The sequence below is a fragment of the Epinephelus moara genome, chromosome 13 (assembly GCF_006386435.1).
Source record: "Epinephelus moara isolate mb chromosome 13, YSFRI_EMoa_1.0, whole genome shotgun sequence".
Classification (NCBI taxonomy): Eukaryota; Metazoa; Chordata; class Actinopteri; order Perciformes; family Serranidae; genus Epinephelus; species Epinephelus moara.
The window spans coordinates 10274578-10288773 of record NC_065518.1 but is presented as its reverse complement, the minus strand read 5'-3'; positions in this window follow the sequence as shown (position 1 = coordinate 10288773).

The following is a 14196-nucleotide window of genomic DNA, read 5'->3' as shown; positions in this document are numbered from 1 at the left end:
TGACTCCCCACACCCTCCCATTTACAAATACTTTATCTTTTACTCATTGTCACATCTGATGACATTTTTCTGATGAATCAAAGGATGCGCTGAAGTCAATGTTACGTTGCATTTTGGGTGGAGACAGAGGAGTGGGGTGAGAAAAATCTGACTGTTTAGCACCTTTAAATTAAGACAATTGTTAAGACAACAGTTTATTTATTTATTTATTGTGATCAGATTTTAATTATTTTTTGAACCGAGGAGATGCAGACATACCATCAGCAATACAGCAGTGAATAAAAGTACACTCTAAAAAATGATGATGAAAATGATTCATGTGTTTAGTTAGTAAAATGAAAGCGTTTTTTTTAGCTTAACGTGTTTAAGTCAGAAGACTACTTATTTCAAGAAGTCAGTCAAAATCATTTTTGACATTTTTTAGTAGGATGGAATTAAAATAAAGTGTTGGGAATACCTTAAATAAAATAATTTGACCACTAAATATTACAACTTTTGATAAATATTAAGTTGGTTCAACTTAATTAAGCTTCTCCAGGTCAAAGCAGATCATTATTGTGTCAATCCTCAGAGTTGGAACTATTTAATAAGATGTGTGCAAATTGTTATCGTATTTTTTTTAAAGTTGAACCAGTACATTAGTTTTTAGAGTACACTCTAAAACATGACTTAAAGAAGTTTTTAGCATTAAAAAATTATTTTTGACAACTTATTTTAAGAGGTTGGTCAAAATCAAAAACATTTTTGACTAGGATGAAATTATAATAAATAAGTTAGAATATCTTAAATAAAGTAATTTGTCCTCCAAATATCACAACTTTTAGATAAATAAATATTAAGTTGAAGCAACTTAATTAAGTTTTCTTGAGGCTAAAGTAAATGATGTTAGTTGTACCAAAGTAATGGAGTTTGTCAGATTATATAAGACTCGTAGGTTGGAACTACTCAAAAAGATGCATGTTACTCTTAAGTTTTTAAAAAGTTGAATAGGTGGATTATTTCTTTGAGTGTACTTATGTATAAGGACTCTCAGTTTGATGTAGCAATAATATGACAGACCCAAAAAGAAAGCACACATAAAGAGTCACTCTAAGACACTATATTGGATGCAAATAAATATACATTCCCAAATATACATCTAGACCTGCACATAAATATGTATACATAACATATTCACAGCCCACCCACAACCTACGCTAAAAAACCAAAGTTACAAATTTTATTTTTATATATATTCCCAAGGCAAAGTGTAGCTCAGCTACGTGTCACCATGCTCAATAAAATAGACCCAAGTATTATACTTACAATTTTGATGTATTTGTATTTTACTCTCCATTTTAAGCTCATTTATACTTTGACTCCACTTCATTTTAGAGGTAAATATTATTCTTTTTACTCCACTACATTTATCGTTTGACAAAGAAATCCTACAGTGAGTTTCTAAAGTTGTAAATTGTCAAAGGATAATATAAATGGTAATAAAACATGGTAGTTAAGTTGAGCTCCATGTCGACCAGTTACAACATTAATGGTAAGATTATAGTAAAAATACTCAGATGATACATTGGCATCATAATGACAGGAGACATTCTATTGCCTAATAAGTACTTTTAATTCTGATAGTATCGAATCCAATCCAACTTTATTTGTAAAGCACTTTAAATCAACCACAGAGTACCAAAATGCTGTACAGAAGAATAAAGTAGCCAAAGTAGCCTAATTTTTGTTGCTAATACTTTTATATTTTAACTTGAATAGCATTTTAAATGCAGGGCTTTTATATTTTTACAGTGTGATATATCTGAATACTTGTTCCACCACGGGAAGCCAGTGAGGGAGGATGATCACTTACTACACTGATACATTAGGCCCCAGCCTTATAAAACATAGTCTACTGGTTGAACTATTCCCCATAAAAAGACATAACCCTATATTATTCTGAATTGTAATTCTATAGTATCTTTGTTATTAAAATTACTGTCATTATTACTTCTTTCGTTACTTCGATTTTATTTTGTGTGAATCTCTGTAATCTTGAAAATGTGACAATAAAATAGACAAAATTCATATTTTCTCTCAGTATACAAACATGATTTCACACTCCAGTAATAAACCAATAAAACCAATAAAATCATATCAAGTGTGTCCATCGAAGCTGCATTAATCTGACCCAGTAATGCTGCACTGTCAGGTACCTGCTGTATGTAACTCACACATGACCATATAAACATCTTCCCTTGTAGTTGTGATGCCACCTGGTGGCCATTAGAGGACACAGCGGCCTCTCTATGCTTCACTGACGGCTTCAACAAGCTGCAGTAAAATCTTCAACTCTCAATTTTGTCACACAATTTTGTTTAATATCAAAATACACATACACAGCATCAAATAACAGAATAAATTATAATAATAATAAACTTTATTTGTATGGCACTTTTCAAAACACAGTATGAGATAAATAAAATAGTATACATAGGCTAAGACCAGATAAATCAGGGGGTGTAATAAAAGTGAATAAATAATAAAATTGATAAAAGAAGGATAAAAACTAGACACACAACAGATTTACTGTAAAAAAGCCTTCCTGTAAAAGTATGTTTTGAGGTGTGTTTTAAACAAAGACACTGAGTTTGGTAACCCAAAGTCAAACATATACTGAAGAATATGATAAAAATAAATAAATGAACACAAAATCAGGGAAACCACACACACACACACACACACACACACACACACACACACACACACACACACACACACCTGCCTACAAAAACCACCAGGCATAACTAAAAGTCCAAAAGTGGTCATCATGCAGAATGGCCCATTTCAGAATACTATTAAATTACAATTATCGATGCATGAATGTGTTCATGACTTTAATGTTGCTTCTGGTAAAGGTGGAGCTTATTTTACTTACTTCATACACTGCTGGGTAACTTTTCAATTTCACCAAGGCATCAATAAAGTCTTGCCTTTATCATAAAATTACATCATAATTTAGTTATTGATTATATTTTGAATTGTAAATCAGAATCTGCACATGTAGTGGAGTTAATGGGACAAGTAGAAGTGTAGAGTAGCATAAAATGGAAACACTGGAGTGTATGTAATCGCAAGTAATCATAAGCCCATGATGCAACTACAAGCACAAAAAAAGAAAATATCTAATGCATTACTAATGAAGGTGTGAAAATATTTACTGGTATGAACATGTGGATCATCTATATTATCATGTTAACTCCCACACGTTTGCCGTCAGAGGAAAACAGTCATTAAAGGAAGAACAAAATGTTTGAGGTTTTCAGATAAACTGTGTCCCACTTTCTTAAACTTGTGAGTGTGTGTGCAATCGTAGTTCAAGGTTGCATCATTCACCCTCACATCACCTGATGATTTTGCACAATGAGAGTCTGTCATTTAAACATGAAGATGATTGGATCATTTTGTTCTTCTCTTCTTTTCATGTCAGGTCTTATTTGTTATGTACTGCAATGTGATGGGTTTCCATGGATCTGACTTATTCCCAAACTATGTCTCTCTTTGTATAAAGGGGGTCATCCTGAGAATGTGGGCACAATTTAACAAACATCTTGGGTTCAGTCTTTCTTTTTTAACAGGGTCCCTGGTCCTTTATTACCTTTTTATCTCGTGTATGAAAGATGAGGCCTAACTGGTGCAGAAACACTTATTGGTACTTCAAAGAACTATTCAGTGATGATTGCTTCACCACCTTTGACTGAGCTCCCTGAAGTGTTTGTCATTTTAAACTACGTCATAGGGCTCACATATCTAAAACAAGAAACCTTAAATATATCCTGACATTAACACAAATTTACATTTAATCTAATGGTCAAAACTCTCTTTATGATTCATACTAACATATATCCTCTGCCACATGGGCTAGATATTAAAAATAAGTGCAGTTATAGCTGAGGTGAAAGGAAGCTTCACCCCCACACAAACTGTTTTCATTTAGCTTGAGCTAATTGTAGGAAAACATAGATATGCAGGCAGCTGTTAATATGTGATAAAGTTCAGATCATGTTTGGCATTCTTTTAGAGTTTCCATATCTCTTTTTGACCTTAACTCTGAATTCCTCTCACCAGACTTCATGGCCGACAGCTTCTCCCCGTTATCTAATTTAGTCAAGCTAGCAGCTAAAACTGACACCATTTGTCGTTTTGAATGAAATGTTTTAGATAAAATTAGATGTAGAGATTCATGGTGTCACCTGGATGACTTTTAACAGCCTTGGTGATCTTTTAGCTTAAAAACAGTCCAGTGTGTTGGTTTATGCTAGCACTGCTGTGCTCCGTGCTCTTTAGTGCTAATCAGCAAATGTTAGCATGCTAACACGTCAAATTTAAAGAGGGTAAATCATAGAAATAGAATCTCATTCAGTTTCTTTGGGGTAAATATTATGCCTGTTAAATATCAGCATGTTAGCATTGCCATTGTTAGCATGTTAGCATGCTGACGGTGTTAGCATTTAGCTTAAAGCATGGCTAACTAGCCATTAGTATGGTTGTGACTGATTTAACCTCTTTGAGCCCCTCCTCTGTTTGGTTGTTTGTTGTGATTATTTTATTGCGTTATGTTGCACAATTTATTTAGTTTGTGATGATTGAGTGTTCAGTTTGCTAGTACACGAGGGGCTAGCATGGAGACAGTAAGGGCCGTTTCATAGTCGACGCACGCAACATACTTCCTTTCATAGTCAACACATTGGACGCAAGCGACGCGGGGGACACTTGAAATGCAATACATTGCTCGGGCAATAGGGGGTAGCAGAGTCACCACTACATTCCAGCTAGCTAGTACTGCTGTAGCTAGCTAGTACCGCTATTTTATTGGAGTGCAGGGCACTATAACTGTCATATAAATGGGGGTGTGCCCGTACGAGTTTGCAAAGTTTTTCCTCCTCGCCCGCCATATTTCATACCTGCTTCTTCTGTGATTAACAAAAAGTGGTTAATTTCAAGTACGTCACTTGCATTATCACCCCCACTGGCAACGCATGGTATTACACGTGTCACTGCGTCGCATATCAAAAAAATGGACAACCCATTTTAAGACGCAAGTACGCATCATGGCGGCCAATGCGTTCGCGTCTGCGTGCCTTTGCGTCGACTATGAAATGGCCCTAACAGTGCTTGAGGAGCCAGATGTTTATAGACCCTTTTACTGCGAGTAAACAGTTTGATGTTTTTTTTTGGTGAGCGTGGCTTAGCTGGAGGCAAGCTCTCCGCAGATGCTAGTGTGAGTTAAGTTCTGTTGGCTTGTTTTAGAAAATGGAGGAAAATGGTGCGAGTGGTGCATTCAGAAATACTCATTCTGAGTGCCAGAGCACACTCTGGCACAAACTGCTGTTCGTACATTTGAACAACTCCCTACATCGGCCCACTGTTTGGCTTAAGAGACTTTAACGCTTTATTCTACGACATAAAATACATCAGTAAATACCCCACTCATGAATTTTGAAGCCTGTAGGTGTGTTAAAAAAAGGCAGTTGCTAACAAATAGCTAAATAAGACTACAGAATGTCATCGTGCCGAACACGACTTTACAGCCTTGTGGTGGCAACATTAAGTCACGCAACTGTGGTGTAGTTTAAATAGCCTAGCTTAGCTTTTTACATCTGGCAATTGCATTCATGCTTTGAAATCATAAAAGTGGAGTTCAGTTCTAAAGATTAATGTCATAAAGTTTTGTTTGCAGAGGTTATTTTCTGCAATAATCCAAAATCCAACAAACAAATACGATTGGCTATTTGATGGGGGAACTGGGCAATGCTAATTTCCGTGTTGGCCTAAAAAAACCATCATTCCTGGAGTCCCTTACAAATATATAAAATAATTAGCTAAATACAGATAGGCCTATTTATGTGAAAGAACAAAGAGTCATTCATCTTGTGGTAACATGTTATTATTTTATGATAAGATAAAAGTTAAAAAAAAAAAGTCACCTCTTTGGACTTTAGGTGGTCCAAACGACATACATTTTAATTTTTATAAAAGAAGAAGAAATGTCATAAACAAACAAAACAAATAAACAAACAAAAACAGCCCCTGTGAGCTTTTTAATAGGCAAAACAAAGGTGAAAGACAGTGTATGAGGAGCAGGAAAGATGATGATGATTACACTTTCCTCTTACATGCTGGCTTTTTTGTCTTGTTGTCATGTCAACCTGATGCATTTAAGTGAGGAGTCTGGAGCCACTCCGAGAGAGGAAGTGAAAATAAGGTCGAGTGTGTCTGAGAATTGTGGTACAATGTATGATTTTATTTTTCCATCAGGAGACCTAGAGATAGAAAAGATAACGTTAACAAGCATCTGAAGGTCCGAATACTGAAATTATGTTTTTCTCTGACTTGCTTTTTGTTTTGTCATCGCTTTGACATCACTCACATGGAGAGAGATAACACATCATGAGATGAGGGTGAGCACTTGGAGGAATAATGTTTTCTTCACCTTTATGATGTACATTTTATACATCCTGCTATCAAACAGTCACCCTACATGTGAATGAAACAACAGGAGGCTGTGATCATCGGTGGATTTGGAACACTGTTATTTTCACTGGTGGAATGTTTTCGATGGAGCTACTTGTACTTTACTCACATATTTCCATTTTATGATACTGTATACTCACTTATTATTCTGGGACACCATGTCAAGTTCTGCCTGTTACATGCATTGTCTTCTTTCAAAATACTCTTGTTTTCACAGGAAATTTAACGTCTCTTTCAAAATAAACGCACTACATCAGCACAACACCGTGAATTGACATTTTTTTTCCTTCAACAACAAACACACGTGAATCTTACAGGATGTGAACACCACTCTACCGGTTGAAAGTTGGTGGTTGTTGGACCCATCCACTGCCCCCCTTTAGTCTCCTTAACTCTCAATCGTGTCCTGCTGAGTTTCCCCCTGAGAACGTTGAGTGCTGTTAAACTAAAACGGTGACCGGGCACGTATCATGCTGACGTTAAAAGTTGTATTTTTTTGCCAGTGTTTGACGCCACAACTCACTGCCCAAGCACTGGATTTCAAGGGAGACCGGGTTGGACTGAAACAACATGGAGCCCGGTCTCACTCCGAAGTCGTCGTACTCCGGCGCTAGGGCAGTGACTTCCAGTGTCAGAAACCAATGAAGAAAGGCATCCTTTAACATCGGCATGATACGCGGCTGGTTGCCATTATAGTTTCACTGCGCCCGGTGGCGTCTGGGGAAACACGGCGGGACAAGTATGAAAGTTAAGGCAGCGAAAGTCAGAGTGGGGTGGTCGATGGGTCCAACAAACATCAGCTTTCACCCCAGAGAGTGGTGTTTGTGTCCTGTAAGATTCTAAAGCCAAGCCCTTTTCCTTTTTCCTAAACCCAACCACGTGTTTTTGTTGTTGAAGAAAAAAAAAGGTCAATTTGCGGTGTTGTACTGACGCAGTGCTTTTATTTTGAAAGAAACTGTATGTAAAGTTAAATTCCCTTTGAAAACAGAAGTGTATTTTGAAAGAAGACAATTCATGTAACAGGCAGAATTTGACACGGCATCCCAGAACATCAACAACCAACGCACCCAGGGTACCTTGCACATTGTATGTGGACGTGGAATGTCCATGAGCAAACGCTGATCTGTGACGAGGTCAGAGTGAGTTTGTATTCGTATTTATTTATGACGTGCGATATTTTATGAAGAAAAAAAGTGCGAGTCAGTGTGTAAAGGCCTTTAATCTGTAATCATTAGATAATTAGTAATATTAGCTGTCACATAAGAAACCAAAGTTATCAGTATGTGAGTCCTTTACTCTCCATACTGACATTTCAACAAGCCTATACACTTCAACAGCGTGATAGAATCCATGATATTCAGTTACGGATTTTGATTTATGTGTGCCCCCCCTAAAATTTTCAGCAGCCTCATCTGGCCACCCCACATGAAATATTCCTGGGGACGCCACTGTGCTCTGCATCATGAGGACTTTTGATAGTTGATAGATTTGACTTTCTATCTTTTGATATCTTTTCGATAGACGGTTGATTTTGCTGATAATGCTTTTATTCTTCTATCGGTCCTTTTACTTCTTGATACTTCATCCACCACTGTTTAATTTTATACATTTTGATTTCAAGTGTATTTCAGTGAAAGAATAGATGCTGGTGAGCTTGTTTCATACAGAAGGTACATCCATCCAACAATTTTCAGCCACTTATCTGGGGCCAGGTCGCGGGGGCAGCAGGCCAAGCAAAGCACCCCACAGCAACACTTTCCAGCTCCTCCTGGGGGACCCCAAGGTGTTCCCAGGCCAGATGAGATATGTAATCCCCCCTGTGTGGCCTGGGTCTGCCCCAGGGCTTCCTACCAGTGGGACGTACCCCAAACACATCCAGCAGGAGGCATCCTGATCAGATGCCCGAACCACCTCAACTGACCCCTTTCGACACGAAGGAGCAGCGGCTCTACTCCGAGCTTCCTCCGGATGTCTGAGCTCCTTACCCTATCTCTAAGGCTGAGCCCAGCCACCCCACGGAGGAAACTCATTTCAGCTGCTTGTATCTGTGATCTCATTCTTTCAGTCATTACCCAGAGCTCGTGACCATAGATGAGGGTTGGGATATAGATGGACCAGTAATTTCTTCACCACGACGGTCTGGCGCAGCACCCCCATCACTGCAGAAGCCACATACAGAAGGTACGTGGTTTTAAATGATAAACAGCAGCAGGTGGTGCAACCCAACTGCATATATTTTATCTATATATAGACCGGCCATTTGTACTGATGCTGTGGAAACAAACTGTGTCTTTAATTTTATTCTATATGCAAATCACATCAAAGTTCACCGGGGCTGCTCACATCGCACCACCTGCTCTTTTTCTGTTTTCCAGCGCCACCTGCCACCTGTGACGTCGTGCTCCTAGAATACATGTGCATTTATATGTTCTATACGTTGTGTGTGTTGAATCTTATAAAGCGACAAAACCCTGTCAGAGTTGAACAGACAAGATGTTCCAGGTTGTCAGGAGTGCGAGGTCAACAGAAAGAGGTCAGCTCTGCAGAGAGAGGAGAAGAAACGGGAGGATCAAAGACTCAAATAGATTTAATGAGCGAAGGAGACAGAATGTAATGCAAGTGAAGATGTGGAGAGAATCACAGAAAACATATTGTATATCATAAGAGCAAAATTAAACTGCAGCCCGAAGAGTGATGATATCACACTTACTCACTTACTTTTTACTTACTAAATTTTACTTATTATTATTACTTATTTTACTTACTAAAATAGTAGCACTGGACCTTAATGGCAGATGCAGAATATAAATAGCTGTCGTTCACATATATGTAGGTCTATATAGAGACGCTCCAACACCTGCAACAGCAGCTGCTAACACACTGTTACACTGAGTTCTTATGCAGACATATGCATGATAGGAAGCTTCTTTCATTCTGTAGTGAAGCCCAGTACTATTACTGAAACGATTAGTTTTGGTATTAATACTGCTTCAATCACTTCTACCTTTTAACTGAATTAGCTAAATGATTAATCAGGTTTTGATTAATAGCTGCTACTTTTAGCACCATGTATTGCTTCAACCCTCATAATTGGTTCTTATACTACCACTAGTACTATTATTTCTGCTGTAACTGCCTAAGCAAGTACGGCTACTGCCATATAAAATCCATTTGGCAGACAGATTAACTTTGTGTACACTCAGTGCATTATGACTCCAGAACAAACAGAAACACGAGCTAGATGTCATCAACGTTTGTTAAAGCATTGCTAATCTGCTACCACTGATAATAGCGGATTGCTGATTGTTTCTTTCTCAAGGTTTTATCCAAACTGTTTGCTCTGCAGAGACTGTGTTGGTGTTGTGGTTGGGTTGAATCGCACACAGTGGTAGAATGTAGGGATGCACGTCATCAGTATCGACCAATATCAGGTTTAAAATGAAATATCGAAATCGGCCAACATGCTTTTTCTTATTTTCCTATACGAATGAACATTACATACAAAGTATTATATTTCATGTCTCCACCTGCTGGTGGGCCATCACAGTAACAGTATGTATGCATAATATGATGTTAATTCCACTACAGAAGAGACTTGATGATCAGTAAAACTAGGTAGGGAAAAAAGTGATATATCGCTATCTGTATTGGTTATCAGTCAAATGAGTTGATACATATCGGCATATCGGATATCGGCAAACAAATCCAATATCGTGCAACCCTAGAAGAAAGGAAGTAGATAGTGCTGTACCTTTTACATGAGTGTTTCTGTTTTAGGCTACTTTACTGTACTTTTTAGCATAGACGTAGATTGTTTTGGGGTAGTCCCCCCAGTAATAATGTAAAAGTAGCGGATGACCTTATTTTAACAAAATTAAAGACATTTATGCCATAAATACCATAAATTGGTGTACAAAGTGAATGTTACTCAAAATTGAACAATTTCAAACTGAAACAAATTATTTTAAGACTTGCACTGAATTAAAACACTGTATGCAACATGTTCATACTTAAGTGCCGTAAAACTTCAATTAGTAGCCCGGGCTTTTATTTGCTTAAATCACTGAACTCAACAGGCCTATATTTGGGACAGGGCTTTAATTCCTTTCACACAAAACTGTTGCTCAGCAAAGTTCGGAAATACAATCAAACTGTATAAAAATTACGCTTCTGATTACATCAATTATGAATCATTAATTTGATTTATGGCCGACAGAGTACATAAGACAGAGAGTGAGTTACAACATTTGAGGATTACCTCACCGGGCATACCGACACAACCTCACTTTATCCTGTTAAAACTATACTCACAACTTGGATTAATTTGTATAAAAAAAACCCTTTGATTCTTTTGATCTGAGGACCCTTACTGAATAAGGAATATGAATAACATTCAGGCTAATGGAAGAACATACATATAATTTGAGGCAGCCAACAACCGGGCGGCACGGTGGTGTGGTGGTTAGCAACAGGGTTCCTGGTTCAATCCCGGGTGGGGGAGCCCTTCTGTGCGGAGTTTGCATCTTCTCCCCGTGTCAGCATGGGTTTTCTCCAGGTACTCCAGCTTCCTCCCACAGTCCAAAGACATACAGGTTAACTGGTGACTCTAAATTGTCCGTAGGTGTGAATGTGAGTGTGAATGGTTGTCTGTCTCTATGTGTCAGCCCTGTGATAGTCTGGCGACCTGTCCAGGGTGAACCTTGCCTCTCGCCCAATGTCAGCTGGGATAGGCTCCAGCCCCCCCGCAACCCTCAAGAGGATAAGCGGTTGGAAAATGGATGGATAGCCAACAACCTGGTTTTATACATACGAAGAACTATTATTAGAAAAAAAGAACTGCTTGGCAACCAGACCAGAGGCCTCAGAGTTTTCAGTACTATGAAGCTGGTTCTCTTTTTACCAGGATAAATCACCGTGGCAACTTATGCTGAACAGCTAACAGCTAACTTCAGAGTATCTTATTGAGACAGGCATTTATTTGTCAAAATGTGTAGCACAATTTGTCACATATTGGTAATTAAACCTGTATATTCTACGGAAGACGAGAACAGCCATGTATATTTTTTTTTTTGTGCACTGTTATAACGACTTATTATTTCGTTATCTCGATGTAACAAAGATTATCTTGTGATAACGAATTAATTATCTCGTTATCTCAATATAACAAAGATTGTTTTCTCGTGATAACAAATTAATTATCTCGTTATCTCGATATAACAGCTGCTCTCTCCCTGCCTGCAGGGCTGTCCCTCCTTGAGGCAATGAATGAGGAAATAATCACCCGGGGGTTTAATCGGACCGGCGTTTAATACACAAAATGGGGTCAAACCCCCGGCGGCTATTAGGTGCCCGGTGGCAAATAGCCACCGGGCAACTATTTGGAAAGATACGGTATGTGACAATAATCATATGTGTATAATAACAGTAGAAGTGTGACTAATGATAACAGCAGCAGCAGGAGGCATCTAGCAGGACCACAGCAGCTCTTGTAGGCTGAAATCAAGACGATCACATTAACCAGTGCACAGTCATCAGACTTGACAATTATCACAGGAAAACAATCTTTGTTATATCGAGATAACGAGATAATTAATTCGTTATCACGAGATAACAATCTTTGTTATATCAAGATAATGAAATAATAAGTTGTTATCACGAGATAACAGTGCACAAAAAAAATAAATAAATAAAAATACATGGCCGTTCTCGTCTTCCAGTCACATTTTTAAACACATATTTACACTCTAAAGGCAGAGCTTTTGCTTGTAATTAAATAAAGGTCAGATAAAGTGTATTCATATATCTTCCTCTACTGTTATACTGTACAACACAATGTAAATGTGTAAGTGTCTGTGTGTGTCTGCTCAGCTCTGACTGAACTAATCCGGGCTCTTGTGTGTGTCTGTATGGGGGTGTGTGAAACAGGAGGATGGTGTGCGTGCGTGTGTACATTTGTCATCACTTCCAAGAATACATTAACAACTGTTCAAAGTGACACAGCAGTGGGAGGGTGTTCGTATATACAGTACGTGCCCTTTTTTTCTATGTGAGGAATGTTTTCTTGAAAATCATTTAGCATGTTTAACAGAGTTGACATGTTTGTGTGTGTGTGTGTGTGTGTGTGTGTGTGTGTACAGTATGTGTGTGAAGAGTGTGAGGCTGGATTCAGGAGCGAGGTCAAGTGTGTGAAACGAGGGAGGAGGGAGGAGACAGAGTGAGAGTGGAGGGTGTTTTTTCTGAGAGTCTGTCAGAGTCTGGTGGCAGTCGGGAGGGAAAACACTAAAAGCCCGGCTTTTTTCAAGGAGCCTCTGACTGAGGCCAGAGCTCGAGGCTTTTCATCAAGTATGATGCCGTTTTAAAAGAGAGGAGTAAAAGCACAGAGATGCTGAGAGGACATCGTTAACCTTGAACACTGTTTTGTCACAAACTCTTGATACACACTGTGTTGTGATGGGCACTGTGAGTGAACTGTGTGCCTCCAGTTTCCAGGCGTTTCTCTGTCCTACGGTGCGACCAGGGGCACCTGTTGCAGCCACAGGTGAGTGCTTCTAAGAAAATACACTCCTCTATTCTGTAGTCTTAGAAAACCTTTTTGGACCTTGTGACTAATTCCTGTGAGTAAACCTTTATTCTGAGCTGCTTTCTCTTACATTGTTCTCTAATTTTCTGAGTTTAAAAAGGCTTTAGTTCAATCAGTTGTCCTCAAGTCTTTGCTGTATAAATGCTGTTTTGTGTAACTCTTGATAGCCTAGAAATAACAAATAAAAATGTAGAGCAGGACTGGCACAAAGTGCGATCAGTGTTCAGTTGCCGTGGTGATTCTCTGTGAAGTTATCAAGACACAGAGCGCTCTGTGGTGTGTGTTTGACATTTCTGTGTTCATGTAGACACGAGTCAGAGAAACTGTGAGTGAGTGTGTGTTTGTGTGAGATGGTGGGCTTGATTCGAGAGCATGACGCACAGCCATCACCCTCCAGTCCACTATCCTCCTCTCCAGTGGGTGCTCGAGTGACATAATCTCCACCGCTGCTGCCCACTGATCTCCCCCTGTGCAGGTGCTTTTATAACGTATCAATGTACTCATTTCAAAGCCATTCTTACACAATGAAAGCAGCACGGTGCTCACATGCAGGTTGTTTCCACCTGCTGTGGAGCTTTTATGAGCCTTGTTTCTATAGCTGGACTTCCCCCTCTATTTTAATGTCATTTCCTCTGCTTTCTTCTCCATTATTTTCATGTCTTACGTAAGCCTCAAGCGCCTGAAAATGTGATAATTTCACAGATAATATTAACTGCAGGGCTTCCTTTAAAAATAATTTGTGTCTAAAAATAGTTTTTGATTATTTTTTTTTAACTTTTATCATTTTTAGTAGTATGTACGTATGTATGTATGTACGTACGTATGTTTGTATGTATGTATGTATGTACGTACGTACGCACGTATGTATGTATGTATGTATGTATGTGTGTATGTATGTACGTACGTACGTATGTATGTACGTATGTACGTACGTATGTATGTATGTATGTATGTGTGTATGTATGTACGTACGTATGTTTGTATGTACGTACGTATGTTTGTATGTATGTATGTATGTATGTACGTACGTACGCACGTATGTATGTATGTGTGTATGTATGTACGTACGTATGTACGTATGTATGTATGTATGTACGTATGTA